We start from the raw sequence: 25645 nt of genomic DNA, 5'->3' as shown, positions 1-25645 counted from the left end.
ACATCCGTCATGCGTATGAAAGGTTTCCCTACGTTTGGCAGCCAATGATACGGTTACTTTCAGAATATATGTAAGATAAATGTTACAAGTTGATTCGGAGTCTGCGTCGTATCTCTATGAATTTCGTATGTATGCATCGAATATTCTGATCCTCGATACTATAAGTGGACTACTTCGACGATATCGTACCTTTGGTGTTGAAGTTGTCTTAGTTACGATCTTCGAACCACTAGTGGTAACTTCATATCAGTTACTACCGGCCTTCCACATGGAACACGCCTATCTCACTACTGACTACTAGTGTTAGACACATACGGTTGCTGTCAACAATTATGGTGAGTTGCTTATAAAATGTTATCTACTTAGACGCCCTACTCGTCGTAATAACGAAGCACAACCGTTTCTCCGTCGTCTACTTAGACGTGTTACACGTATTAACAACGAAGCACGATCGTTTCTCTGTTCGCTTACCGCGTGTTACTGTTACATCGCTTTTAGAATGACGTAGCTTCCTTTTAGGTTTAATGTCAACATGTTGACGATACTTGAATTGTTTTCCTCTACGTGTAGAGATTTTTCTTTTTAGTACTGATTACAAGTTAATGGTTCACGTGTTTATACCCGGATTATACCTACGTCAGAGTGCAATAGGTCGTTACTTCGATGAGTGTAAGTATGCGTCGAATAGCCTGGTTCTCGAGACTGTAATAGGAACACTGCCACGATTTTGTATCCTTGGTCCTGAAGTTATCTTGGTTACGACCTGTGAACCACTAGTTTTGATTTCATACTAGTCACTACATGACTTCCACATGGAACACGCCCATCTCACCACCGACTACTAGTGTTAGCCACTTATGATCACTATCCACAAATATGGTGAGTTACTTGTAAAATGTTGTCTACTTAGACGTCCTTCACGTCATTATAACGAAGCACGACCGTTTCTCCGTCCGCTTACGGCGTGTTACTGTTACATCCCTTTTAGAATGACTTTGCTTCCTTGTAGATCTAATGTCAACTTTCTTGACGATAATTGAGCTGTTTCCCCCGCGTGTAGAGATTGTTCTGTTTAATGCTGATTATAAGATAGTAGTTCACGTATCTATATCCACTTATACCTACTATAGAGTTCAATATGTTGTCACTTTGATGAGTAACTTGCCCTCCTTAGACATATTTTATACTTAGTACATTATCAACTTCCGTTATTAGTCAGTTTATCTTAATCAGTAAATTGGTCTTATAGACAAAATAATTGTGTTTCCAACTTTCATGCGCGTTTCTCGTAAATCAGTCGATAACTGATGTGCTTTAATTACCAATTCTCTAGAACAACTGAATTATAAGGATAAGTAAAAGAAACGAATACCCATGTTCTAGTAGTGATTGGTCCAGTAGACTATTTGCCCATAGTAAATAGAGATTAATCGCATCATTGATCGTAAATAACCCGAATTGACACTCGACGAGATCACATACTTAATACAGGAGTTCCATATCGTGTATTTTAATGAAAGGCTGTGTTTATGTATATTTATTAGAGGGACAACAATTAGGATACATATATGACCGTTTTTTCAACCGAAATTACCTAGATTGCTTCTATTTAGAGCATTGCCATGTACCTGATCGTACTTTTGACCATGTAACTTACTAGAATTGATTATTTTAGACCCTGGCCATAGCCTTCGATAAGACACCGACATATAAATTATTTCAGCAACGTGTTAACTTATACTTTTATTTGAATGAGTAGTTTATTTAAAATGATTAGCATGTATTTTACACTACTGACTACCTTGTATCACTGGGTTTCACACCATTTTCTCGGTCCCTTACCATTTCTTTCGTGGTGTTAGGAACGAAGTTGTCTAAATCAGTTACGCCACTGTTACTTTAGTATGACGACAGTACAGAATTTTGCAAACGTAACACTAGTCTACCTTGCCCACCGTTAACTACTAGTAAACAATGAAGTTTACCTAACATATGTCTGATTGGCAATGCGTATGTTCTCCTTTTTATAGTTCATTTAAAAAATAAAAAAATAAAAAATTACAATGTTTCACGCCTATATTATTATCTATTAGAATAACGGCTTATCGCTTAAGTTTTTAAATACTCCCATTTTTTATACCTGATATTAACCTATAATATAACAATTGTGCATATAGAGCTTCATTTGTATTTAATGATACCATGTAAATGGCTGATGTCCAGAGTGATGGTATTTTAACGGAAATGACCAAAAATGTAATCAGTTTAATTAAAATTATCCGTTGTGTAATATTATTATAATAGAATTGTTTTGCATAATAACTCATAAATTACTGTTGTTGCATTGGTTGTTTATGTATGGTATATTGTATTTAGGGCCTGAAGATGATGTAACAACATCGAAACTAGTTGCCAATAAAACCAATACCTTAATACAGCTGGGGGACTTTCGTCATTCTTTAACATATAGACAGCAAAGGCGAAAGAAGTGAGAAAGGGATAATGTTGACTATAATCACCGCTTACACAAGTTGTTCAACATGAGCACCAGAGACCTCCAGAGGATGCTGTATCCGTGAAACGACGTGATGAACAGTTGCTCCGGTGGAACGTATGCAACGTGTTCCTATATAATAGCCTTCACATCAGGTGAAACTTGTCCCTGGTAAACGCCTTTTTTTTTTTTAGATATTCCCAGAGCCAGGAATCACTTGGATTCCTATCAGGTGATTCTGGAGGACGTGAATCTGTAAAAAGTCAGGAGATAACAGGTTCGTGGAAGGTTGCATTAAGCAGTCTTTTCAGAGGTGAGCGGCATCAAGTGTTGCCCCCATGTTGGATGAAAAGAGGGTTTTCCACACGTTTGCACTTGCAAAGCAGTGATTACAAACCGTACAAGGCGGTCTGGATAATGTCCAGACGTCAGGATACACCTGGCAGGCCCTTTCAGTGTATTGTCTTCCAAGAGTAAAGGACAGAGCATAAGGGTGCATGTGAACCCACGTTACACAGTAATTTACGGCGAGTACAATGGCTCTTTGTGCATAACAAGTGGTGCAACAGGAAGCCAAATTCGGCAGTTCTGTCTATTCACTGCACCCAATAGTTTAAAATGTACGTTATCCCGTAGAATATTGCGCCGCCACGAGTCATCAGCTTGAGTCCGTGCCAGAAACCGAAGAGCAAATTTAGACAGTTGCTGCGAATTAGGAGGTTTCAGTTGCTGCACTGTCTGAATCCTGTACGGGTACCAGTGGAAAATAGATGGGAAAACTTTCCGTGCTGTGGACCATTGATGGAAAATTGTCTTGGCACTACACGAGCGCTAATACTACCCGGGGCACTTGCTGCATGATTAGTTACAGCAGCAGCAACCTCGTCAGTAACTTCCATGTTCCACATCAAGTTAGCCTATGTTTTCCAATTTCATTATCATCTTCTTTATAACATTAACATCATCGGAGCCCGCCCGGTTGGCCGTGCGGTCTAACGCACGGTTTTCCGGGTAGGAAGGAGCGCCTGGTACCCGACACGAATCCACCCGGCGGATTTGTGTCGAGGTCCGGTGACCCGGTCAGTCTGTGGATGATTTTTAGGTGGTTTTCCATCTGCCTCGGCGAATGCGGGCTGGTTCCCCTTATTCCGCCTCAGTTACGATTGCTGCGCAGATAAGTTCTCCACGTACGCGTACTCCACCATTACTCTACCACGCAAACATAGGGGTTACACTCGTCTGGTGTGAGACGTTCGCTGGGGGGTCCACCGGGGCCGAACCGCACAATAACCCTGTGTTCGGTGTGGGCCGGCGGAGGGGTGAAGTGGACTGCCGTAGTCGTCGTGGGGTTGTGGACCACTGCGGCTGCGGCGGGGACGGAGCCTCTCCGTCGTTTCTAGGTCCCGAGTTAACATACAATACAATACTATACAACATCATCGGGGTTCTCCTCAGACCTACCAGTAGGAATTACTCTCAATGCAGCTTTCTACTTGCTGCCGATCACATAAAAAACAGTTTCTGTAACAGCGCACGGGCTCTCCTCAGAATAGTGATTCTGTTCACTCACGTAACGTCTTGTCAAAAGACATCGTGGATGTCATACCACCATACAAATAGTTTACAGTGCCAGATTCGTACCTGATGACTGGGTGTTTGTGTTGTCCTCATCGCGTCATCATCATTCATTAAAGTGGCGAGATTGGGCTGAGCCAAGTTTGGGAATTTGCACGGGAGATGATAAACGCGCAGTTCAGCGACCCACAAACCAAACATCATCATCAGACTCGTAGCTGGTGGTCACAGGTGGAACTTACGTTTTTTCCAGTGTAAATCGGTTTTGAATTAACATACCAGCATATCCACCAAGTTTCGCTGTCATACGATAATTGCAGTCCTCACTGGACCTCCGTGAGGAACAGCACTTTAATTATAATAACCGATATTATATATTCGAAGGTTTGTGTGTGTGTGTTAGTATGTTTATTACTCTTTCACGCTGAAAGGTATGGACAGATTTGGATGAAATTTGGCGCCCAAATAGCCTATATCCTGAATTATCGCATCAGCTGTCTTACATATAGCTAACTATGAAAGAGGTGGAGGTGGGAATGAAAAAGTTGTGTAGTCCAGGGCTCGCGAGCATCCATACTTGAGTCATCCAGTACTTGAGAATGAGAGCACTTACTGACTTACAACAACTTTGCACATAATGTAAAACCTGTACGAAACTTTTTCTCGCTGTCAATACTCACAAAATTATGAAAGAAGAACAGTTTAGCGTTGACTGGCTATTCTTGTAGTAATACTGCCGCATGTAGCATAACATTTTAATTTATTACTCCTTTGCTACTAACAATAGTCTTGAGACGTTTTGTATACTATAGACACAGGTATCACTCAGTGTAACTACAGTTCAAGAGGCATGGTTTCTGAGACGCATGACAATCTGCCGCATCCTGTATGGCTTTTATATTTATTACTTCTTTACTACTAACTCTATTCACAGTATATTTCGGAGACACTAGCCACACATACCACTGGATGCACCTGTAGAACTATATCACTGTACGACTCACAGTTCAGGAGATACACCGCCATTAACACTGAGCTGAGTAAAACTGGAACAGCAGGGAGAAATTCACTAGAGATGAAGTTTAGGTATTGTGTAAACACATTTCGAATTTTTTAAATATATGTGAAATGTATCGCCCGCATCTCGTGGTCGTGCGGTAACGTTCTCGCTTCCCACGCCCGGGTTCCCGGGTTCGATTCCCGGCGGGGTCAGGGATTTTCTCTGCCTCGTGATGGCTGGATGTTGTGTGATGTCCTTAGGTTAGTTAGGTTTAAGTAGTTCTAAGTTCTAGGGCACTGATGACCATAGCAGTTAAGTCCCATAGTGTTCAGAGCCATTTGAACCATTTTTTGAAATGTATCGATGGTAGATAATGAATACAGCTTAACTCCATCCGTCTCAGAAAACATTGCTATTCCAGAAACCAGTAATTCCATTTTCAAAGAAAGATTCGAAAGTGCGTGGGTTTCTCTACTCTGTCAATAACTGGGCTTCTACTAGACAGTTACATATACGCTGAAGCGGCAAAGAAACTGGTACAGGCATGCGTATACAAATACAGAGATACATAAACAGGCAGAATACGCCTGTATAAGACAACAAGCGTCCGGCGGCGTTGTTAGATCGGTTACTGCTGCTACAGCGCCAGGTCATCAAGAGCGAAGAGAGTTTAAATATGGTGTTGTAGTCGGCGCACGAGCGATGGGGCACAGCATCTCCGAGGTAGCGATGATATGGGAATTTTCTCGTACAACCATCTCACGAGTGTACCGCGCATATCAGGCGTCCAGCAAAACATCAAGTCTCTGACATCGCTGCGGCCGGAGAAAGGTTCTGCAAGAACGGGACCAACGACGACTCAAGAGAATCGTTCAGCGTAACAGAAGAGCAGCACTTTTGCAAATTGCCATAGATTTCAGTGCTGGGCCATCAACAAGTGTCAGCGTGCAGACCATTCAACGAAACGTTATCGATATGGTATTTCGGAGCCAAACGCCCACTCCTGTACCTTTGATGACTGCACGGCACAAAGCTTTACATCTCGCCTGGGTCCGCGAACACCGACATTGGACTGTTGATGACTGGAGACACGTTGTCTCGTAGGACGAGTTTCGTTACATATTGTATCGAGCAGATGGGTGTGTAAGGGTATGGAGATAACCTCATGAATCAATGGACCCTGCACATCAGCATGGCGCTTTTAAAGATGGTGGAGGCTTTGTAATGGGGTGGAGCGTGTGCAGTTGCAGTGATATGCGACCCCTGATACGCATAGGTACGAGTCTGAAGGTGACACGTACGTAAGCATCCTGTCTGATCACCTGCATCTATTCATGTGCATTTCGACGTACTTGCGCAATTACAGTAGGACAATGTTACAACCTATATCTAAAATAGCTACTGAGTGGCTACAGGAGCACTCTTCGGAGTTTAAACACTTCCGCTGGCCACCAATCTCTAAAGACATTAACATTATTGTGCATATCTGGGATGCCTTGCTACGTGCTGTTCAGAAGTGGAGTTACGACGTTTTCATTGCCTACCACCCATATTTGACATGTGCATACGCACGTGATTGTAGCACGTTGCTGGGCATGTGCATACGCAGGTAAGGTCACTGGTAAAAAGGTCGTCCTAAATTGCTGGACATGTGCATACGCAGATAGGCTCACTGGTGAAAAGGTCGTCCTAAATTGCTGGAAAGATTTTAAGTAAATTTGTTGTACATGTTAGTTACGATCTGGAGAGATATACTGTGGGCATAAGAACCAACAGCCTTCTACTGGGGTGGATGTTGCAACACGTTGAATGAAGGTTGAGTATGGGACAGAAAGACAGGAGGAACGAGATGGACACAGATAAGAGGAGACGGACAGAGACAGTGGGTGGGAAGATATGCACAAGGAGAAGTGGAAGAGGAACTGGATAGAGAAAAATCACAATTGTAGAAACAGGATATTTCAACACTGAGCTCAAAGTAAACGGGGCTGTAATATACCAGCCCGACATCCGTACCCAGTACCCAAAAAGACACCACACTCCTTTGCATTAAAACATCGTCACAACGCAGGTTTAATATTTAGCTGAAGGAGAAGAAGTGCAAGTAAGTATCGCCGAGGTTATCTTCAGCTTTACTCTAACCTCTGCCGGTTTTATTTGATTCGACCATCTGCTTACTTATCTCTTTATGAAGTAATAAGAAACTAGGCTGTTTTCGAAGAAGCCTTCTATGCGAATACTGGTGTAAGAATATCGGCCTTTACTACATTTCTTGTAGAAATAAGGAATACCAACAACCATACATGATATAAAATACATTTACTACGCGAGCAGTTTCTAGGATCTTCTTCAGGCCTCTGTACATCAGAAATCATAATAAGTATAATATATTATAAATAAAGGACAGATATTGATAACATTGAATCGTAATGAGAGGTACATAGAAATGGTTATCTGAAAATATTAAAGCAGATGTATGAACTGATACATGTAGTTATGTTCAAACTACATGAAAGAATAAAAGCTCTTATTTAGAGGCTTATATAGAGGCTTAAAACAAAATAGATATAATACACATAAAAACTGAGGGAGGTGAAATATCACGCCAGACATTTGAACAAATGTAAAATACCTAATAGTTCCTATTACACACAGTATCGAAGTATCGAGGCAAAACAAGTGCCATAAGAGTATTATTTATTAGTATTAAGGTGAATTACATGGTAAAAGACCACGTCCGCAGATTGGGTGTTGTATCACTAAGAGCGCTGGCTTCATCAAGCAGAGATGATCCCGGTAAAGTCAACGTTTCTTCCCGAACTGACCGAGCAGCAGTAGCACCTGTGTCTTGTCGCCCACTATCGGCAGATCGTGTATACAGCCCGTGGCTTCGAACTTTGTGATCATTTTCTTTTCAGCGATACTTTGCCAGTCTGAATACCATTCTTATGGAGACATCGTAAAGCAGCTGTAGCGGATTCACCATTCTGACAGTAAAGCTTCACTAATAGTGCCTTTTTTTTTTTTTTTTTTTTTTGGCAATGTCAACATGCAACCACTGCTGGCTCATTTGACTCCATTACGGTTCATTTTATATATGATCCTCAAGCGCCGCCACTGATGTGTTGATGTCTACCCCCAACAGTTGGGCAGTTTCCGCATTAGTATTTGGTTTCATTAACACCCCATGTCATTTCAGGCCTTTGTGCCAGATTTACTTCTCTACCTAAATCATTCCGTGAATTAGCACGTTTTCGAATGTTAACGGAATTTTTGGTCACCACATAATTTAGAACAGTATTTGGAGAGATAATAGCTTAGTGTGTATGGAACAGAGTTTTTTCTATTACCTAAGAGAAACCATGAAGTATGTTAATGTGGAAAAGTGTTAATTTCAGATTTAAATGTTACCAAAAAATCTGCGATTCACAGAATAAAGCCAAATTACGATTTAAATATTAACGTTGGTTGTCAAAGTATCAGTCATCAGTCTTATGACTGGTTTCATGCTGACCGCCACGAATTCCTCACCCGTGCCAAGTTCATCTCAGTACAGCACTTGTAAACACAACTACTTGCTGGATGTATTCCAATCTCTGTCTTCCTCTACAGTTTCTAGCCTCTACAGCTCCTAATACCATGGAAGTAATTCCATGATGTTTTAACAAACGTCCCATCATCCTGTCCCTTCTCGATGTGAGTGTTTTCCACATGTTCCTTTCCTCTCCGGTTCTTCTTAGAACCTCCTCGTTCCTTACCTCATCAGTTCATCTAATTTTCAACATTCGTCTGTAGTACCACGCAGCAAATTCTTCGATTCTCTTCTCTTCGGTTTTCCCACACTCCTTGTTTTACTACCATACAATGCTGTGCTGCAGATGTACATTCTCAGAAATTTATTCCTCAAATTATGGCGAATGTTTGATACTAGTAGACGTCTCTTGGCCAGGAATACCATTTTTGCCATTGATAGTCTGCCCCTGATGTCCTCCTTGATACGCCCGTCATTGTTATTTTGCTGCCTAGGTAGTTGAATTATTAACTTCATCGACTTCGTGACGATTAATCCTGATGTTAAGTTTTTCATGGTTCTCATGTCTGCTACTTCTCATTACTTTCGTTCTTCTTTGATTTACTCTCAATCCATCTTATGTACTCATTAGACAGATCATTACATTTCTCAGGTCATGTAACTCTTCTTCATTTTCACTGAGAATAGCAATGTCATAAGCGAATCGCATCATTGATATCCTTTCCGCTTGCATTTTAATTGCCGGCCGAAGTGGCCGTGCGGTTAAAGGCGCTGCAGTCTGGAACCGCAAGACCGCTACGGTCGCAGGTTCGAATCCTGCCTCGGGCATGGATGTTTGTGATGTCCTTAGGTTAGTTAGGTTTAACTAGTTCTCAGTTCTAGGGGACTAATGACCTCAGCAGTTGAGTCCCATAGTGCTCAGAGCCATTTGAACCATTTTGCATTTTAATTATACTCCTGAACCTTTCTTTTACTTCTATCATTGCTTCTTCGATGTATACAATGAACAGTACGAGTGAAAGGCTACATTCCGGTCTTACAGCATTTTTAATCCGAGCATTTCGTTCTTTCTCTTCCACTCGTATTATTCCCTTTTTGCTCTTGCGCATATTGTATATTACTCGTCCCTCCATATAAAAATGGTTCAAATGGCTCCGAGCACTATGGGACTCAACTGCTGAGGTCATTAGTCCCCTAGAACTTAGAACGAGTTAAACCTAACTAACCTAAGGACATCACACACATCCATGCCCGAGGCAGGATTCGAACCTGCGACCGTAGCGGTCTCGCGGTTCCAGACTGCAGCGCCAGAACCGCGCGGCCACTTCGGCCGACCCCTCCATATAGCCTACTCCCACTTTCATCAAAATTTCTAACATCTCGCTCCATCTGACATTGCTGAATGCTTTTTTCAGGCTAACGAATCCTAAGAATTTATTGTGTTTCTTTCCTTTGTTCTTGCTCTCATTATCAACCGCAACGTCAGAACTGCCTCTCCGCTGTCTTTATATTTTCTAAAACCAAAATGATCATCATCTAACACATCCTCAATTTTCTTCTCTATTCTTCTGAATGTTATTCATGTCAGCGACATCGATCGATGGGCTGTTAAGCTGACAGTGTGATAATTCTCGCTCTTGTCAGCTCCTACAGACATCGGAGGTGTATGGATGATATTTCCTCAAAATCTAGATGATATTTTGCGAGGCTCGTACATTCTGTATACCAACGTAAATAGTCATTTCGCTGCCACTTCCCCCATTGATTTTAGAAAATCTGATGAAATATTATCAATCCCTTCTGCCGTATTTGATCTTAAGTCCTCCAAAGCTCTCTTAAGTTCTGATTCTAATACTGGATCCCCTATCTCTTCTAAGTCGACTTATACCTCCCGAGGAGATCACGAATGTAAAATTAGAGAGATTCGAGCGGGCACGGAGGCTTTCAGACAGTCGTTCTTCCCGCGAACTATACGCGACTGGAACAGAAAAGGGAGGTAATGACAGTGGCACGTAAAGTGCCCTCCGCCACACACCGTTGGGTGGCTATCGGAGTATAAATGTAGATGTAGATATTTCCTCCTCTGTCACATCAGGCAAAATTTCTCCCGTCACTGTGGTCTTCAATGTACTCTTTCCAAATATCCGTTTGTATACCGGAACTATCATTGTGAGTGTCGGTTTGCTGTCGATTATGATGAGAACCACCCTATCACTGAGCTGTTTACACTAACAAACTCTCTACCCTATCTTCCTGTTCATAACAAATCCTATTTCCGTTATACCATTTTTTCTGCTGCTGTTGATATACCCTATACTCATCTGACCAGAACTCCTTGCCTTCTCTGCATTTCACTTCACTGACCACACTATATCTAGACTGAGCCTTTGCATTTTCCTTTTCAGATATTTGAGCTCCCCTACCCCGATCGTACTTCTGAAATTCCATGCCCAGAATGGTAGAACATTATCTTTTCGTTATTTATTCAATCGTTTTGTCATAGCCACCTCCTTCTTTGCTCTCCCCTCCCAGAGATCCGAATGAGAGACTATCCGGAATTTCTTACCATTGGAGAGAGCATCACGACACTTGTTCAATTATAGGGCATATGTTCTTTGGACACACATAGCGTGCCTTAAATGGTGTGGTTTCCTTTGCCTTCTGCATCCTCATGTTGTTGATCACTGCTGATTCTTCCGCCTTTAGGTATAGTTTCAAACTCCGAGGACAAGAGAGTAGCCTGAATCTCTGTCCGCTCTTGCGCGACAAGGCCTTTGTCAGAATGAGGGTGACCCTCGTCGGAAGTCTTCGGCCACCAATGCTGATTACTGTTCGAAAAATGAGCGCTGGTTGGGTTCGAACCGAGTTCCGATGATGTTTCAGTTACTAATCAAAGATGCTACTCTTTTGCCCAGAGACCCTAATCCTTAATTTCGCCGTGGACCTATTTTATCATACAACTAACTTTATTTTCCAACAATAAAAGAAACTAAAAGCAAATCTACTCGAACTTGGCACCGTCACTTTAACTGTATCATAAAAAAGAAAAGCATTATCCCTCTTCAGGCGTTATCTCTAACTATACCCGAAAATTCTCCCAAGGGGAAGGTTCTACGGATCTATAATTTTTTTAAATGATGACTAACTGTCAGCCTCAGCTGCCGACAGGTGTAGTTGTTATACCTCGATGTGGACAGCTGAAAATGTGTGCCCCAACCGGGACTCGAACCCGGGATCTCATGCTTACGTGGCAGACACTCTATCCATCTGAGCCACCGAGAACACAGATGACTAGCGCGACTGCAGGGAATTATCCCCTGTCCGCAGCTCGTGGTCGTGCGGTAGCGTTCTCGTTTCCCACGCCCGGGTTCCCGGGTTCGATTCCCGGCGGGGTCAGGGATTTTCTCTGCCTCGTGATGACTGGGTGTTGTGTGCTGTCCTTACGTTAGTTAGGTTTAAGTAGTTCTAAGTTCTAGGGGACTGATGACCATAGATGTTAAGTCCCATAGTGCTCAGAGCCATTTGAACCATTTTTTGACTTATCCCTTGCACGCTTCCCGTGAGACACACATTCCCAACTGTCCACAATTCTACATATGTATTGTACCTTATAGACATTTGCCCACCCACTCGTTACTCGCGCACGCTTTGGCGATTCCCGTAAGAGTTTGGGCAACCTGTGTGCATTCGCACAGACGAAGGTCAATGGCTGGGTAGCCTTTAACTATATATACGAAGTCCCGGTCGGGGCTCACATTTTCAGCTGTCCACATCGAGGTATAACAACAACACCTGTCGCCAGCTGAGGTTGTCACTTAGTCATCATTTATTCCAGGAAAAAGCTGCACGGTCATCAGCAGTAACTGTTCTTTACAATAAAATGGCTCTGAGCACTATGGGACTTAACATCTTAGGTCATCAGTCCCCTAGAACTTAGAACTACTTAAACCTAACTAACCTAAGGACATCACACAACACCCAGCCATCACGAGGCAGAGAAAATCCCTGACCCCGCCGGGAATCGAACCCGGGAACCGGGGCGTGGGAAGCGAGAACGCTACCGCACGACCACGAGATGCGGGCTGTTCTTTACAGAACTAGTTACTGTCTTCGTATATATAATTTTTTTTGCATTTACATAATTATAGATAGTGAATGTATACAAAAGAAAATACTATAAATCAAAATGTTACAATATAAATGTGATCCAGAGTATAAAGTAAAGTAGCTTTGTATATTGCTTGCTCTGCTTCAGAAAAAAGAATCTCTTTTTAAGAAACGGTGCTACAGGAGTTTTCTTGTCAACTGCCAATACTGTCTAATATATCCACAACAATCTCATGCTGTGTTGCTAATGCTTCAGTGAATCCATTGTTCCTGGAATCAACTAATCGCTTTTCTTTGTCAGTGCTTGTATTTCACGTCATTGTGTCTAGGATGAGATGCTGCGCCGCACGTTAAACTGAGACTGCATCCCCCATCTAGCACAGGGCTTTACGAGAACGCTGGGTAAATAATTTGCAAAGAGTGTACAGTACCTTCGTGTGGGTGCGAGGGCGGTGTGGACGTTTTGCACGTACCGCCACTAATCAGGTTCCACTTCTTCCGCTTCGTCGAATATGTAAGACATTGTCATTTCCTTGAACAATGTAAGCGCATGATATTTGGCTAGAGGAAATTAACAGCACGTCGGACACAGAAGGGACCACAAGGCTCAGTCACATAAGATGGAAGACGTACAGAACAAGCCAACGACGGAGCCCAACGACGGACGACGAGAAGCATTGGAAGCGATGTTCATCAGTGTCAAGGAGGCGACAGTCAGGGAAAAGTGGGGAGTCCGTTAATCCGATTTCGTAGAGCCGGTGTCTTGTCGCCCAGTTTTTGTTGCTGACTTCATACCACGTCACAACCACAGTGGTTGGTAGATAGTGGTGTTGTATCGTTTTCAAGCTCGTCACCAACTGACAGTTGGGTATTTGGTTCCTTCCACATTACGCGGAACTGCCCGCAGAGAGGCTGTGTAAAAATATTTCGTCTTCAGCGGGCGCGTTCCGGGATGATTCGAGCCCACACAGCTGTATTCCAAAATTAATGTCGAGACATGGGAGAGCTGTGACGCGAGTTACGCCAACGGCAAGGGTAGAGCGTGAGAGACAGGCATGAGGACGCTCAGATAACGACTCTTGAGGCAGGGTTGTTGGTCCATCGTTTCCACATACTGCTCATACAAAGGGAAGCTGCCCGTGCTCGGGCACTAATAATGCCAGCCCTCCATCGTGTAGGGGGAGGGTGACAGTGTCACAACATACTTTACATATGTGTCCTGTGGATAGGAAATAATTGAAGGCCGCCTGAAGTCTACGGCATATCGCCGTTGGTAGGGGTAGGACGTGTGCCTTGTGATTGAAATTCGATGCCACATAAAGGTTAAGGTATTCCACACCTTGTAGTTGGTTCAAGTTCCGTAGTAGGTTCTGGTGTACCATCACGGGCACAGTCTGTAGTAACCGTCGATAGTTTGCTCTGGCCGATCCGCTCACATCCTTCAGAAACGTGACTCCCAAATTTCTCCGGTCAGTAACTGGCGGGAGGGGACGGACAGCCCCCGGCCCGAGACGGGCCTGATATCCAGCACCGCAGACTTTTTAATGCTTATAAGACTGCCTGCAGCCTGCCCACATCTCTCGATCCAGTTTACTAAGCTGCGGAATTCATAGACGGAACAAACCAGCAGTAGCAGGTCGTCGGCGTGCGCCTTACAGCGAAGCTGCTATCCCACAGGGTGATGCCAGACAACCTGTTATTGAGACTCCCGAGCAGCGGCTCGAGCGCGATTGCATGAAGGTAGGTAGAAAGGGGTAAACCCTGCTGCAGAGACCTCCAGATGGGTATCGCAACCTCAGTCCGTCCATTTACCTGTACCTGACAGATGGCTGCTGCCACAAGGCGCGACACAGTGTCGGTGAGTCTTAGAACCAATCCCATGCGGTCCATCACCTGTAGCAGGCAGTTGAGGTGCACTCTGTCGAAAGCCCGATTGACATCGAAGGAGGCGATCACCGCTCGTAATTGGCATGCCGGGGCAATCGCTATTGAGTCCCTGCAGCCGCCAGTGGCCATTTTTATGTATGTGTCACCCCCACCCCCCACCACCACCCCTGTGACGTCCGTTCTGGGGCGAGAAGCGTTGGCAAAGTCTTCCTAATGCGACCTGCTAAGAACCTGACTGAGATCTTATTGTCGGCGTTCAACATTGTAAATCACTGATAGTCACTGACATATTGCCGTCCTGCTGGCTTGTGTACTTCATGAGAAGTCCTTCGACGAAGGAAAGCGGTATGCTGCAGTCCGGCGACATGACCTCTCAGAATATTGTAACCCAGTGGGGCATCGTGATGCCACATAATGTCCAATAAAACTCGACTGGTAATATAAAGGGCCCAGGAGGCTTGTTGACCGCACCTCTGTCCAACGCGTCGTCCGCTTCCTCAGGCTACACTTAATCCAGTAATGGGTCGTCACCGTAGCATTGTCAATATTGCGTGTCACCTATTGTAATATTTCCTCAATGGTCTCATCGTCTACAGCTCTTTCCTGGTAAAGGTGACGAAAATGATGCTGCATGGCTTTCAATACGGTTGCTGGCGTCGCACAGGAGCTACATTCTCGCGTCGTGTGATTAACTGTAGGCGCCTCGGTGCTTGTACTCCCAAATCTGGTGCATGGTTGGGAGGCCACCTGCTGTTCGGTCGTGTCGTTGTGAGCGGACTACGGCATCTTCCAAGTGGCGCTTCGTCAGCGTCGACATATGAACATTGATTCGGTGTCGTTCTCGTCTCCGTTTCGGTGATGGGGTGATGGGAGTAGAGCATCGATATCCCTAAGCGCCCCTTAGTAAAAATCCAGGGTTTGGCGGTGCAACGGAACTGTGTCCTTGCCGAACTGCATAAGCGTATGTCGGACTACCAGTCTGGAGCAGCGGTGCCTTCACGCCAAAGTCGGGAGGGACGTCGTTCACATTTGACCCACGTTTCTGCCACTTGCCGACAGCAGTCCGGGTCCTGGAGATACGTTACATTCATCTTCCAAAGGCCAGACTTGGTGAGTGTGGAGATTCATCGTGCAGATGTGGCACTATGATCAGAAAAGTCCCCAGACCATCGTTCGGCAGCTAACACTCCCTGTTTGAGACCTCGTGACACATATATGTGATCCAGTCGGCTCGCCAAAGGACTGGTAAAATGCGTGTGTCAAGAACTGTCGTCGTGTATCTTTCTCCAAGTGTCGAACAAAGGAAGATCGTTAATCACCATACCCAGTCTCGGACAAGGCGTGTAGTGCGGGGTTGGTCCTTGGGATGAATGACGGAATTAAAATAGCCAGCGAAGACATTGTACTCGCAAATTCCTCGAAGAAGGGGATGGAGAACAACCTAGCCCTGTGACGACGTTTGATGGTGCCCGAAAGTTCATTAAGATTAATGAATCGGGTATCAAGGGCCGTCATCGCTAATCCTCTTGCGGAGACGAGATATGTGATGTCGGTGCCTTCGATTCTGTCACGCATAAAATTGCCACGAATGGTTCGGTGGGACCATCAGGCATACGTGTGTTGGGTAGCCACAAAAGTTCAGGAGTAGTGTCGTTTGCATGTCTTGCAGGAGTGCAGAGTCGATTCCAGTGGCTCTTGTTGTTTCTCTTAGAAGTTGGGTCTTGGCAGGAGAGGTAATCATTTTGATATTCGTCGTGGCCAGGGGGTAGGCCTGGCGTTGCGGTGGCTGGGCTGGGTCAGCCATGATGACGGTGCAGAGAAGTGGACCTCGCGAGTGACGTCACATCCTGCTGATCGCGTTCCGGTATTCTTCAGACCTAAGCAGGCCCTGGACCGGGGTCCTGATGAGTCTCTCAAGGTCAACGGCTCACGAAGTGGGAGCAGAAGTCTGCTTCTGTTTGACAAGATAGTGGTGGTTGACAGCGAGAGACAGAGCGGCTTGGCAGCCTGTAATAGAACCTTCCTGTTGCTCTCTGTTCGCTGCAGAGGAGCTCCGCCCGCCCCACCGTCCGTTCTGCAGCGTTGGAGGCAGTGGAAACGGTGTGAATCCCGTGGTCTGCTTCCTGCAGGACTGGATCGTCTTGCTCCTGCGAGTCGTTTCCAGAGTTTCCGAAAACTCTGTGTGGCCTTCCGTCTCGGACGATGGGAGGGACTCACGCCTCGCCAGCACAAATGCTCTCGTTGGTAAGATAAGGTCATCGATTGCTATCTTGCTATCGGCGGTGCCTGCAGTGTCCGGCGGTGTCGATGGCATTGGACGAAGTTCTGGCAGTGACTATTGTGACTGATCGGCCTGGGTCGGCCTGCGGAAGGCGGATCCGGTACTGCAACGTCAGTATGTTGCGTCTGGACGGACAGAGATGTCGTGAACGCCACCCCATAAATTACTTGAAGGATTGTCGGTGTCGGCGGGGGTGCCACGTCCTGTGGTGGAAGTTGTGTGGTTCGACGCTGGAGGCACTCCGAACCTGACATTCCTCGCCGCATCCAACACACATTTCAGCATGGCCCAGCAGCCTCCTATTTTGATGTGTTGTGGTACGTGCAGCCGGAGTTCGATGCGCACCTGGTGTACTCCTTTGGGGATTGGATAAGTCCTAAATTGGATCCACTCTTCTGCCACGTGATCGTGCGGAGCGCCGCCAACACGTCTGCCGCCAGGAATTCGAAGGATAGTTCAAATACTTGTATTGTCCGCATTCCCAGTCCGGAATGAACAGCCTCGACGTTGCCAAAACTTCCGTCTGCGTGGAAGAATCGTAGTCCTTGCTTGAAGAACCCCGTCACACGTTGCGTCGTTAGTAGGTTTCACATGGACCGTGCTGCTTACGATCGACAAATTGATGAGACTATGTCAACAGCCGGGATCTTGGCTTCTTCCTTTAAAAAGCGCTCGACATCGAATGCTTTTGGCCTAGCAAAGGTTACAATTCGTAGTAACAGACGGGAAGTCATCGAGTAAAACAGAAGCAATATCCGACATTCACCATGGAAGTATTATAAGCCCTCTATTGTTCCTGGTCTATATTAACGATGTCGGAGACAATATTAATTACCGTCTTAGATTGTTTGCAGATGATGTGTCATTTATCCTTGCAAAGTCATCAGATGACCAAAACGAATAGCAAAATGATTTAGATAAGATATCTGTATGGTACGAAAAGTGGCAATTGACCCTGAATAAAGAAAAGTGTGAAGTTATTCACACATCTCCTTCAGTATAAAGTTTGTGCTACATAGAGAATATAAGCGAAGCAACTAGAGTTGACGCTGCTATTGAACTGGGGCGTCGTCAGTCGGTCACAGCGCTTATGCCCACTTCACATAAGGGGCCGCTCCTGTGGCGTTGTCATCCTGGAGGGAGGTCCAGTCAGCATGCGATTGGCTGACTTCTTCTCACAGCCTTCTCTTCTTTGTCGTTCCCGCCTGGCGTGGCGGCGCCTCACTTTACACCGTAACAGAAGGTATCTACAGAAAGGTATCTGTGACGTCTGAGAGTCACGTGATGTGTTCCTTTACGTGTTCAGAGACAAGTCCCAGCAAACCATACTCCTCTGGTCCAGAAAGGAGGAATGCTGTTTCTCACCCGCCGTTGTCACTTTTGAGCATCTCCAGATCAACAGCTGTAGGACATGGAAAATTCACTGAAAATTCCAACCATTTTTCTCTTCTGTAGGACAGTCCTTCGAATTCCATTTGTATTCTGATTTTCCTGACTGACCTTAGACGCCAGAGTGTGCTTCGAACAGTGAGGAAAACAACGTCCCTGACTCCAGCAGCAAATGTGAACTATGTCCACCCACCGTTTCAGAAAAGTGGTAAACACCACAGCAGCAGTTCACCCACCGTTTCAGAAAAGTGGTAAACACCACAACAGCTGTAGGACTCAGAAATTGTTGTCTTTCTCTGGCAGTGCCTTCGAATAAGCAGCTAAAACTCGAACACTGGTGAGCGTCCTGATTACGGTTACAGAGAATTTTTTTTTTTTTACCACCAAATATCGTCGTTTCCGGGTGTAAAATCAGATATTGCAAATGATATTGGTTTCGGGATCAATTTCCCAGAAAAGTTTGTGATATGTCTCAAGGAGATTTCACAACTGTACAGCGATCTTTAGAGAGTCTGTTTTCAGGTGTTTCGGTATACAACGCAAAACTGAAGCAAACTGGTGTGCAGCGATATTTTTGAAAGTGTGTGTGGAGACATATTCAGATGGATTTAGTAACTCATGAAGCAGCTAAGAAGGAAAGGATGTGCTGTTTCCCACAAAAGCGCGCAATGTGTCTAAGGCATAGTTTCACTAGTGAGCCGAAATTGTTTCTTTTATATTCCCTGTTCAATGGTGGTGGTGGGATTCCTTGGAATAAAACGTGTATTTACACTGCAAATTGTTTAGATATTCTTTCTTCATCTGCAAAGCTCTCCCTCTTTGTGCATTGATACATTTAGTTAAAAAAAATGTTCAAATGTGTGTGAAATCTTATGCAACTTAACTGCTAAGGTCATCAGTCCCTATGCTTGCACACTACTTAACCTAAATTATCCTATGGACAAACACACACACCCATGCCCGAGGGAGGACTCGAACCTTCACCGGGACCAGCCGTACAGCCCATAAATGCAGCGCCTCAGACCGCTCGGGTAATCCTGACCGGCGATAAATTTAGTTCCTGTGACATCTTCAAGATATGTATGACAATACTCTGCACTCTTTGGACACCAGGTGTAATAACTTCTGAGGTAGTTTGTCTTCAATGGGAAGGGTCATCCATGCACCACAAAGTAGGCTGAGGTATTTCCTGTTTAGTGCGTAGCCGCCCTGCGGCTGCTGCATGTTGGCATTGTGAGCCCAGCATAGCATCATCCAATGGGGCATTGAGGTTCTGGGGCAGGGGTGCATGTACTGGAATGGGTGGACATCTACCCTCTTGCGCTTCAAATGACTGACTAGAATTTTATCGAATGATCTACAGTTCAGCAAATGCATTTATTAGTTTGAGTTGAGAAGTGAAACCCAGCCCCATCTACTACTTTTAATTATTTGATGAAGCGTATTCGTCTTCTTCATACATTCACCAAGTATCATTGCTTTCTAAGCGTTGTGCTGGTGGCTATGGACACAGTCCTCAGCTGCATGATTGCAGCTAAAATACCCATTAAACTCCTCCTTCTGCAACACAGACATCTTTATCATGGAACACACAGTACACACAGTAAACAATTAAATCTGTTCTATCGGGAAGGTCAGCACAGACTGAGCGATTTTCCCAATATTTTTTCCCAGAGCACCATCTTGGATTGTGTCATGGAGGAGAGGTGGATGGACCAACAATGCCCTCTTGTGGTTGTGTTGTAAACTAGGTTAGTAGGACTCTGGTCCTCAGGGTGAGCACATTGGATGAAAATATTGTCTATGACAACTCAAACTGTCGAAATAAACAGCACACTGCAGCGCATACAAAATAAAGACTTATGGCCTTCGTATGCAGCAGCCAAGAGTAGGCTGAGTCCTTCGTCTGTGAATATCTAGAGGGGGGAGAAGAGGAGTGGGAGGGGGTAGGGGGAGGGGGAGGGGAAGAGAGGTGTGTGGAGTTAGGCTAGTGGAGGTAGCTCTGTTGACCCATTTTCCCACCATAACTTCATATTCCCACCGTAATGTCAGTACAACATTGCTATATCTATGGCCGCCATCTTGGATCCGCCATATTGAATAAATGTAGCAACAATGTAGAGTGGGATAATGCCACCTTTTTCCTACTATTCTCCAGTGGATGAAGTGACACATTTACCTCCAGTACCCCCAACCCCCCACCCCTTTCTACTCATACTGAGGTTTACAAAGACCTCTATGCTTTCAGAAATAGACTGAAACATCTTTACAGAGCTTCTGCGATTTCAAATACACGAAAGAAAGAAAATCGTTTACGAAAGTTGTTTTTGCGATAGGGCAACTTTCAACATGAATACCTATTAATAGGTCTGGTTCCACAGCAAATGAGGAGTTGAATCGCTTTCATGCATTTGGGAATACACCATAACCATAACTCAGCTATTCATGGCAATGTTCCAGCAGACGAGATTATTTTCCATTTACCCCAAAGGTATACATCTTATGCCAATTTGTCACCATTACTTCAAGTCAGGTGTCATCTGGTTTGCTTAGCGTTGAGAATTAATCTACAGAATTTCTGTTTATTAACACTGTGGTTGAGTGGTTACTGATGGTGAGATAGAAATTAGGAAGTCGGAAGTAACAGTTGATGTTCTGTCGCAACTGCACAGGTTTTTAGGAAAGCAATCTGAAGTAAAAATTGCTGAAACAGAAGGAAATAGAATTCAAATAGTTCTGAGGGCAATGTTGCGAAGCCTGATAAAGTGGATCAATGATAATGAAGACGATGCCTTTGTCGTCCTGAAGTGTGGGGCTTATACATATGTGTTGTGTGGAGGACATAAAAGTGTGGAGACAAAAGCTTAAACTAGGAGCCTGAAGCCAGCAGATATGTACTAGATTGGTTACAGCTGATGAGTAGAGAAGTAGGATGGTGTATCTGATAGAAAAAAAGGGAGACATGGTTACTGAAATTATACTGCAGACTCTGACTGTGATGATGGTGAATGTTACTGGTGAAATACTTTTCAGGAGGTCCACCCAAGTTGCTGGTTCGCGCAAACTAGTGAGAAACTAGACCTGGACCTGGTTTTGAATCACCATTATTCTGGATGAATGTTTAGTGCTTTATAATAATATCATGTCAGATTGTTTGCTTACATTTTTTAACAGGTGAGCTAAATTAGGTTTGTGGTGTTGTTTAAAGAATGCATTATGAGCCGTTGGCATCCTCTAAATTCAAGATGCGAGTGAAAAGCTTTTTATATCCTCTTTCCAATTGCAGTTTCGAAAGTTTTATTCGTCATCACAAGGCATTACTGCATTTACAAGACAGAATATTAATCACTACTACAAATGCTTAGTTTCGCATAGCAATATACTTGTAAAATGTCATTGGGCATCCAGTGATTTGAAATCACTTGTCACGGATGTAAGCTTGTTGGATTTTGTCAATATTAATCAGTTATGGGAATTTTACTGTGCAATATTGCCCTGCAGCAATTTGAACTGAGAAATACTTGAAACACAATGAAAATTAAGAAGAAGCTCAAGTTAAAATTAATAGTTTAAATGGGTATCCTACGTGGTTTCAAAAGAGATGTGTAAGAAATTTTCAAAGAGATTCATTTTCAGTGCTGGGTGAAACATCACATTTATACGCTTAACACCACCGAAATTGCTCTGGTGAGTACACTCATAAATACGTATATCGAGATGATGGGTCACAATTTACAGGAGAACCCTAAAGAATCTGATCCCACATTAACATTACGTATTTTCTGAAGTTTGGTTTTACATTAACAGTGTGTTAAAAAAGCAGAGATATATTTGATATACAAATATAAGGAAAACACCATAAAATAATCTCAATGAATATGCTGAGCTGACTAATAACACTTTTTCACAAAACTTCCAAAAGGATCTCTCTTACGAGATACTAGCTTAGACACCATTACCTTCGAGCACAAAAGTTTGTTGCCTCTTATAAGTACCTAAATGCCATAGATACGCTATCTTAAGTAAATTCTATTTATTATATATTAATTTGAAGATCCACTAAACTCAGTAAATGTAATATTTACAATATATTAAATAACAATAAGAAAGAATTAAGTACACACACTGGCATTTTCATATATGCAGCACAAACAGTAATGTCACTGAGATTATATGGACACTTTCTTTATAGCTTGTATCAGAACATCTTGCCATTATGTTTCATACAAGTATACTTAGTTACGAGTACTTGTTGCATTATTTGTGTGTAGTGTAAACAACGTTTATCGTCCTTTTTTTCCGTTTTCTGTCGTTCCTTATTGGCTTCAAACTTCATGGAGTTGTTTTCATTATTTACAACTAACTGGCAGGCACTTTTTGTTTTGCTGTAGATGTGTTGCTTCTTTTATTAGGGAAAAATCTTCAGTGGCTTGTAATAGATGCTTGTATTATGTCTATAATAAAGTCATTGTATGTTAGTTATAAATTTATAATCATAGTACGTTTTTATTGTTATTCTCTAGTTTTGCAAGTTAGAATCAAATTTCCCAGCACAGGTTTCATGACGTTAAATTATTATTTGGTATTACTTACGATTTCTGATGTTGGTAATTCATCTGTGGCATCATGGTAATGTATGTACTCGATCTGCATATTCCGCCGATTTAGTGCATGTCTTTGAGCAATTAATTTCAAAATTTACATTTAGTTCATCATAATTTCTTTGCATTGTGATTTCTAGATGTGGTTTAATACGAGTATTTTTTCATTTGTTAAGTGTTTGTGTATGTAATAATTGTATGTGTGTGTGTGTGTGTGTGTGTGTGTGTGTGTGTGTGTGTGTGTGTGGGTGGGTGGGTGGGTGGGTGGATGGGTGGGTATGCATGTGTGTGCAGATATGTCAGAGAGAGTGAGAGAGAGGGGGGAGGAGGAGAGAGAAGGGGATAGTGTGGTATATATTACATTTCTGTTTCAATATGGTTTTAGTGCCTAAGATTATCAGTGAGCTCTTGCTTATATTAGCTTCATCATTAATTATGATGTTATTCATTATTTGGGCTCTTTGTATGTAGCAGTTTTCCTGTAATATCAGGAGTTTTTATTGTAATTGTTTATTCTAATAATTTTCATGTTCTATCCCATATTAGATCATTCGTGTCCTAGTGTTGTCATGTGTTTCGCAAGGGTTGAATGGCTGCTTTCATGCATCCAGCTTCTTGTATGTTATTTATTTCTAGTTTTAAAATGTATGCCTGTCATTGCCAGTTTCACTGAATTTGCGTTTTCCTCATTGAAACTGGTATATGCTTGCTCCTTGATATGTATCTGCATTCTCTTTTGCTGTTTGTAAATGTCAGTGCAATGTGTTTTTTTTTCTTTTCTGCAAGCAATGTGTAATTGTAGCTTCTTTATTGTATTTGCCATTTTATAGGTTTATTTGTGTTTTTGTGTTGAAGTATGCATTGTCTTTCTGTCAGTGATGTGTTACTGTTTTGTGTTTTTGTGTGAACTGTAGTGTCTTTATTCGGTTTCTATTGTAAGATTTTATATGCAGCTATTGTCTGCCTTTGTGTTGATTTTGCCTTAAGCAGTTTTTGTCGTAGCTATGGCCTTTCTCTTACAATTCTGTGGCTGTTTTTTTTTTTTTGTGGAATTTTTAGTGACTTGTGTGCTGCACTTCGTTGTGTTTTTCGTTGTGGCTGTTAGTGAGTGTTTCAATTTTCATATGCGTTTGTTATGTGTATGTGCAGTGTTTGGTGATATGTTCAGTTTTCTGCATTATGTTAACTTCCGCCTTTTAGTTGTTTAGATGTACATCATATAACACAATATTACACATGAATTTCTTGGTTTAAAGCGATTTGATTTCCTTGTTTTAACCAATATTTTCTATAAGGAATTTCGTTGTTTGTGCTACCAGTGAGTGGTTTCTTGCCTTTACATAGATGTAATGTGTAATAACATTATTCTGTAAGTTTGATTGAATTTGTTGTGGAGTCTGAAATGAATACCCTTGAAACATTTGCATTAACTCATGAGAAATATTATATACATTTTATACATAAGATAACATATATTATAGCCTGCTGAAGATGCTTCAAAAACAAAAGAAGCGAAATACATAAGGTAACGGACGAACTACCTTTCATTTAGCTGCAAAGACAGAATACACCTCTCTTAATGTCTCCTTTCTATCACGACAATATGCTTGTAGTATAAATGAAGTTACGTGATGTGAATGTGAGACCGGGTTGTTCGATCTTCGAGTGAAAAGTGGTAACCCACTCTCTCCTAAGATTGAGGACTGAGCTGAGCAAAGACTGGACCACAGTTTTGTATCTAGGCAATGTTTCTTGATAACGAAATACACAATTTTTCGGAAATGAAATGTCGTGGATGTATTTTTGTTGTAAATGCATGCAGCATACATTGATCCTGTCCTGTTGATTTCAGCTAACCCTTGAATTTAATTTCCATTTCGAATACCTTTCAACGCAAAATGGTTTTTGCAGTAGGTCAATATGACACTATAAAACTCCAACATCTCATTAATCCTTTCTTTTAGGTGTCTCAGTTCTGCAAGGTTCGCTGGAGAACTTCTGTAAACTTTGTAAGGTAGGAGACGAGGTACTGGCAAAAGTAAAGCTGTGAGGACGGGGCGTGAGTCGTGCTTGGGTAGCTCAGTTGGTAGAGCACTTGCCCGCGAAAGGCAAAGGTCCCGAGTTCGAGTCTCGGTCCGGCAAATAGTTTAAATCTGCCAGGAAGTTTCATCTCATTAATGGTTTCATCTTTGATTTCGATGGGGACGTTACCGTAGTCGTTCACGCTGGTTGCACCAAAGTCTAAGATCTCTTATCTGTGACGAAATTCGCTAACAATGACCGGTGTTTCTCCAGAGAACATAATTGAAATATTTGTTTAGATTCTGAATTAAAATGATAGCCTTTTTCGAGCAGCCTTAAGTACTTTTGAATATACTGTTGAAAAGCAGACGTTCACTGGACTACTTAGTGGAGATATTAACTGTTGTTCTATTACAATTTACCTTTTGCAAAGAGCTATTTCGTCGTCTGGAATTTAGCCAGAATTAATATGTTATTGTTGTAATTCGGCCATCAGCCGATTACTGTTACGTATAATGCCTTCAGTCGAGGCTACCACCACTAAAAAGAATAATTGTTTACTGGCAGAAAAAAAAAATATTTCTTTGCGTCCTGAGTATCGTTCTTGTCTGCTGACCATAGATATAGCACTGCTGCTCGTTTCACTTTTATAAACTGACAGGTAGAACATTTTTATATCACGAATCATGTTCGATATTTACAGGTATTACGCACTTCTGTGTCTTTTGTTTCTATTGTTATTTCTATGTACCCTAAC

General features: G+C 42.9%; 1 non-coding gene across 1 annotated transcript; it reads left to right on the top strand.

Annotated features, from left to right (window-relative positions):
* Window positions 1-24933: 24933 nt before the first annotated feature.
* Trnas-cga (transfer RNA serine (anticodon CGA)) lies at window positions 24934-25008 on the top strand. The gene has a single exon. It is a non-coding gene; the product is annotated as a tRNA-Ser (tRNA).
* Window positions 25009-25645: the final 637 nt, after the last annotated feature.

Source organism: Schistocerca nitens, chromosome 8 (genome assembly GCF_023898315.1).
Source record: "Schistocerca nitens isolate TAMUIC-IGC-003100 chromosome 8, iqSchNite1.1, whole genome shotgun sequence".
NCBI lineage: Eukaryota > Metazoa > Arthropoda > Insecta > Orthoptera > Acrididae > Schistocerca > Schistocerca nitens.
The sequence above is the reverse complement of the archived record's forward strand: the minus strand, read 5'-3'. Positions and strand labels throughout refer to the sequence as shown.